Below are 6,214 nucleotides of genomic sequence, written 5' to 3'. Positions count from 1 at the left end.
TCCAGGGTTTCAACAGTCGCAGAGATACATCGAATCACTTATGAATGTAATGTACTAGTGCCTAGTGGTGGAATCAACTGAGTATTGAAGTTTCTCAGGATGTGTTTGATTGCACTTGTGGCTCGAGGCCGGGGTCATTGACCCTCAATCAAACAAGGGATCCCAAATATGAGGATACGAGTAAGGGTGTTGATCAATGGATTGGGTTTGGTTCGGACCCAGGTGGAACCAGACCTGGCTCTGATTTTTGGGTATGGTATCCGGTCAAGATATGGGTCTAATCGGATCCACCATAAGAGAAACCATATCTGAACCCGATAAGAACTACATGAACCAGACCTGATCTACACCCAGTATAATAATATTTTTTATCATTTTTCCATTGAAAATTTGCAGGTCTTAATTGGAACTCAGGTCGAGCTCGGGTCTGGTATAAAATTTCACAAACTATACCCAAATCCATGTATTAATTATTCCTTCAGGTCTGGGCCCGGCTTTTCTTATTTATGACCATATAGGGTTTGGTACGGGTCCGGGTAAACCCGACCTGTCGACACCCCTAGATATGAGATCCATCAGGCCTGCGGACCCAACGGTTCTCTGACACGATGACAGTGGGCGGGTGGGGGGGGGGGGGGGGGTGTACTTGGGGGTTGGACCAACGAACCAGATTAAGATCTCAAATCCTTCCAATCGGTGATTGCCTCAGATTTGAGACCCAATTGAATCAGATGCACCCTTAAGATCGGCTAAGATCTAGTTTGGATCCCCCCGATTGATTTTTTCCCTTGCGAGATTTTCCTTGCCAACAAAATCCAAAAGCATGATCTGTGGCCTTGATTCAAATGGTACAATAATAGAAAGCAATGATAAGCCACAAAGGGGTTCAATACTAAGGGCACGGGTGTCGGTGACCCCACCAGGGTTTTACTTCACAGGGGAGCGGGCCCATTAAGAGACCCGATTTTCAGCTAGGGTTCCTCGTCATAATAATAATAATAATAATAATAATAATAATAATAATATTATTATTATTATTATTATTATTATTATTATTATTATTATTATTATTATTACACGTTAGAGTTCAACTAGGCGAGGTATCTGACCGGACCCAACTTAGAACCCATATTTCAGGATGTGGACCAAGGATTCCATAGTGCCTGGCTGGAATGTGTACGAAGTGGGTACGCCCCAAATCTAGGACGTGTGTGTAAGCTGGACTCAGGTCCCACTGGCTAACAGTAATAAGTGCAAAAAATGATGATATTATCATAAAATTGAGATATTTTCAATATATCACTTATTTTAAAATTGTTATAATTTTTTTATTTATTTATTTTTAAACGCAAGCTGGGGTTCGGCAGACCACAAGGAGACGTGTATTGACAGCTCCTACCAACCACGAGGAGCCCCCGTTGGTAAAATTTTCATAATTTTGTTGTTATGTTAATCCAATAAAAACACTTCTTTTAAAACCTTTATTTTGACACTTTCTTCATGAATCTATTTAAAATTTTAAATCTTTTATATATCTGATATTTTCCTCGTGTGGGTGTCTTACTTGTAGCACATTTACATCTAGCCGCATCAGTTGTCAAATAATTAAGCTTCAAGTTTAAGAAATTTCTCAAATAACCACCTTAATTATTTTTTATATCACCTAAATCTAGTTGACTATTAAAATGGCACTTTAATCTTTTTTCTATTTAAATGGTCGAATGACACTTTGGTAGCTTCCTACTTTTGTATATGCAACCAAGGGCAAATAAATAATTTCATAATGTACCAATTGAACAATTTAAGAAAACAAAAAATGATCCTATACCATGAAAAATGATGCATTTTTCTGAAATGCTTTATAATTTTTGAAATTTGCCCGATGTCTAATTTTGTAAATTTTTAACTTTAAAATGACTTTTTTACCTTTCCCACAAGTGAATTTCCTTCATATATGCAAACTTTCTCCCAAATATGCAAATATGTGAATATACAGATTTTCTCTCAAATATATGAATTTTCTTTATATATATATATATATAAATAATATCATATTTGTTAATGTCCTCCCTATGCTATAGTTTTTTACTGAGGTTCGCACATGTGTGAGAACATTCACAAGTATGGAAGTATTTAGTAAAAGGTTGTTCACAAAATTTAGGAACATTTGCAACAAAAAAAGTACAATTATTTTTCATATATATATATATATATATATATATATATATATATATATATATATATATATATATATATATATATATATATATATATATATATATATATATATATATAGTCAGTGGTAAGCGAATACCACTCACTTGGCGAAATGCTCGTAGATTCGCATGCACTAAAAGCTGGCCTTTAGCGACAACTTTTGAAGCGTCATTAAAGACTTTAACAACACTTTTGCAAATAGTAGTCTAGAGACGCTTTGTGCTTTTGAAGTGTTGTTAAAGGTGCCTTTGGTGGTGATTTTAAAGTGCACTAAAGGGTTTTTTACCTTTAGCAGCACTTTTGCAAATGCTAAGGAAGCCTTTTGCCTTACATATCTTGACATTCGCAAATATAATATGACAGTCTCAAACATGAGTAGCAAATGTCCCAAAATATGTGAATCTCTTTTTACTGAAATCACATAAGGGGCACAAGAAGGTGAACATTTGAAAATGTGTGAGGACATTCATATGCGAAAGTATTTAGTTAATGTGAAAGTATTTAGTTAAAAAAAGGTATAAACATTTTGAGGGCCTTTACTATTTTTGAGAGAAAATTCACATATTCTTGTATTTGAGAGAAAATTCACATGTCTTGAAGAAATTTGTTTGTACATGGTAAAAATGTATTTTAAAGTGAAATTCTGTGAATTTGAACATCCAGTAGATTTCTAAAACGTGCTATTTTTATCATAAAGAACTAGTTTGTCTTAAATATTGGAAAACTAAGGCAGCTGAAAGTAAATTTGTCATACATTAAGCACTAAATTAGCCATTTCTAAAATTATCATGAGACACATGATCGGATCGTTCGAGTGGCAGCGGGCTTGGGGAGAAGGTGCTGACTCATTTGTCCCAGATTTGACTCTCACAGAGTGTGTAGATGCCTTTAACTTGTGGGCTCCTTAAGGGCCTGAGCGTAGGTGACCTTGATCGGGCTTTACTTCAAAGGGAGGCAGTCCCATAAGTGACCTGGTTCTTTAGTGAGGGTTACTCATCATATATATATATATAGAGAGAGAGAGAGAGGATGCATCCCTACTGATGATACATGATTACTTAGGACAGTCATTTTTTTGGTGTTGTTTTGAAATTATGACCTTACAGATGTGTTAACATGATTGATTTATTAGAAATTGACACCTGGATTATTTGATTATGATGCATGGATAGGTTTTTATAAAGTTCAAAAATCAATAAAAATTTTGACGCTTGAAAGACAGTTTTTAATAAAAAAGCATGATCAAAGTGTCAATTTCTAGTAAATCAATCATGATAAACGCACCTGAAAGGTTAGAATTTAAAAAAATACCAAAAAAAATCTTAGTGAGTATGGTTGATACCTTTTCTCTATATATATGAGTCACTAGGATATGAGAATTAGAAATGCTGCATTTTCAACATTTCTTGGCAAATATTGCCATGTGGATTTGCTTGGCATGAGAATTAGAAACATGAGCATTTCCAACATTGAATCATGTATTTTTGATAAAAAAATGTGATTTTTGAATGCTTGAATATTTATAAAAATTATAAGCCATTAATTTTAAAGTCTTATAAATGATCTCATTTACTCATCAAATTTGGATGATTCAAAAGCAAGTTCTTATAAAAACCAAGCATGTGTACCAACGGGAGCTCGGCGTGTTTGGTAGGAGCTGTTAGGCTTGGAAATGCTTAGGTGAGAAAGGTTTAGTATGGTTGGCAAATCTTTTTAACAAGATTTGGCGGACAAATAAGATGTCTAATGAATAGAGGAAGAGTACTTTGGTGCCTCTCTATAAGAATAAGGGTGATATACAAGATTGCACAAACTATCGTAGTATAAAAACTCATGAGTCATACTATGAAACTTTGTGAGAGGGTGATTGAGTATAGGTTGAGGAAGGTTGCCATGATATCAAAGAATCAATTTGGTTTTATGCATGGAAGATCAACTATGGAAGCTATATATCTTCTTAGACAACTTATTGAGAGATATAGAGAGGAGAACAAAGATTTGCATATAGTTTTTATTGATTTGGAGAAGGCATACGATAGAGTACCTAGGGATGTTCTCTGGTGGACAATGATGAAGAAAGGTATCTCTCTCAAGTATATTAGTATAATTAAAGATATGTACGAAGGAGTAGTAACCAATGTCTGCACTTGTGGAGGGGTGACAAACAATTTTCCTATAATTGTTGGGTTACATCAAGGATCTGCTTTAAGCCCTTTCCTATTTGCTATAGTGATGGATGAGCTTACGAGATCAATTCAAGAAAATGTGTCGTGGTGTATGTTGTTTGCTGATGATATTGTTTTGATTGATGAGTCTAAAGCTGAGGTTAATGCTAAGTTAGAATTATGAAGACAGACTTTGAAAGCAAGAGGTTTTACGTTGAGTAAGAGTAAGACAGAATATATGGAATGTCGGTTTAGTAAGCAACGAAGTAGTGATGAGAGTGTAGTGAAGCTTGGTGAGCAAGAAATAGCGGTGGATGACTGTTTCAAATATTTGGGATCTATCATTCAAAAGAATGAAGAAATTGATAAAGATGTAAATCATAGGATTAAGGTTGGGTGGATGAAATGGAAAAATGCAACTGGAGTGTTGTGCGATCGTATAGAATGTCATTACGGTTGAAGGGAAAGTTTTATTGGACAACAATTAGACCCGCTTTACTATATGGTACGGAATGTTGGGCTGCCAAGAGACATCATTTTCAAAAAATGAGTGTAACTGAGATGTGTATGCTTCGATGGATGTGTGGAAAGACACTAAAAGATAAGATTCGGAACGAGAAAATACGTAAGAAGGTAGGCGTTGCACCCATTGAAAATAAGATGAGTGAGAATCGTTTACGATGGTTTGGGCATATTCGGCGAAGGCTTAATGATGCTCTGGTTAGAAGGATGGAGAAATGAAAAAATATATTAGCTAAAAGAGGTCGAAGTAGGCCTAAGAAGACTTGGATGAAGATGATAAGAAAGGATATGAAGGCTTTGAACCTCACCAAGGACATGACATTGGATACAAATGATTGGAGGAGAAGGATTCATGTGGAGGACCCAAAATGATTTTTTTTTGTTCATATCGCCGACCCCAATTGTTTGGGATGAAGTTGTTGTTGTTGTTGTAACTGGTGGGGGTCTGCCAACTATAGATCACATCAGTACGATTAAATTCAAGAGAGAGAACAAAAAAATCATGAAAATCTCCATTCATACGTTAGTTCTCGTAGTCTTGGTGACGGTATATCTTGAGATTTTCCCGATACCAGTATTTGTGACATTGTTAGGATCAGGAGCCAACCTACGCTGATAGGTATATTCATGTCTGGTTTATTCTTATATGGGCCGTTACCCAAATTCAAATCCAGTTAACTGGACCCATAAACCTAGATTTCAAAATTACAAAGGCAGACATTATTGACATGATAAGCCTTCTAGCAACTAGTTACCCACTAGAGGGTACTGCCCTATGGGATAGGCATGTGTCCTCGGGGGAGAGAAAAGTGTTGAGGCTTGTACCATGGTCCATGCTCTTGTCTCAAACAACAAAGAATAAAGCAGGTCTGGGCCTTTCTCCTTGTGATGTCCACACTATATGTCATGATCTGACACGTGTCATCAAATCGATGGACCAAGTATCACCCCTCTCCAACACAAGTTTATGGTACCTCTATCATAGGGCTTTGTTGGGGATGTTGATCGTCTTGGATCTCCTGCACGTGCAGGAAGGAATAGCGACCCTTGGATTTTCCCGTGCCATTATAGTTACGATACATCTCTTTGATTGGTTTTGAGGCCATTTGAATGTGGGTGAGTTCATGATGTGAGAACCCATTTTTTTTAGTGATTAGGAAAATGACAGGATGAGATGTTCCCACATAATTTTTTTTTTTTTAATGGAGAGGGAGGTGGTGGTGATGATTATGGTGAAAGAGATGGACGAGGATGTAGCAATGGACGGTGCATAATGATGTTGACAAAGTTTTAGATCTGTTCGTAGTAGA

Source organism: Nuphar pumila, chromosome 2 (assembly GCF_984573655.1).
Source record: "Nuphar pumila chromosome 2, dmNupPumi1.hap1.1, whole genome shotgun sequence".
NCBI lineage: Eukaryota > Viridiplantae > Streptophyta > Magnoliopsida > Nymphaeales > Nymphaeaceae > Nuphar > Nuphar pumila.
Note: the sequence above shows the minus strand (reverse complement) of the source record.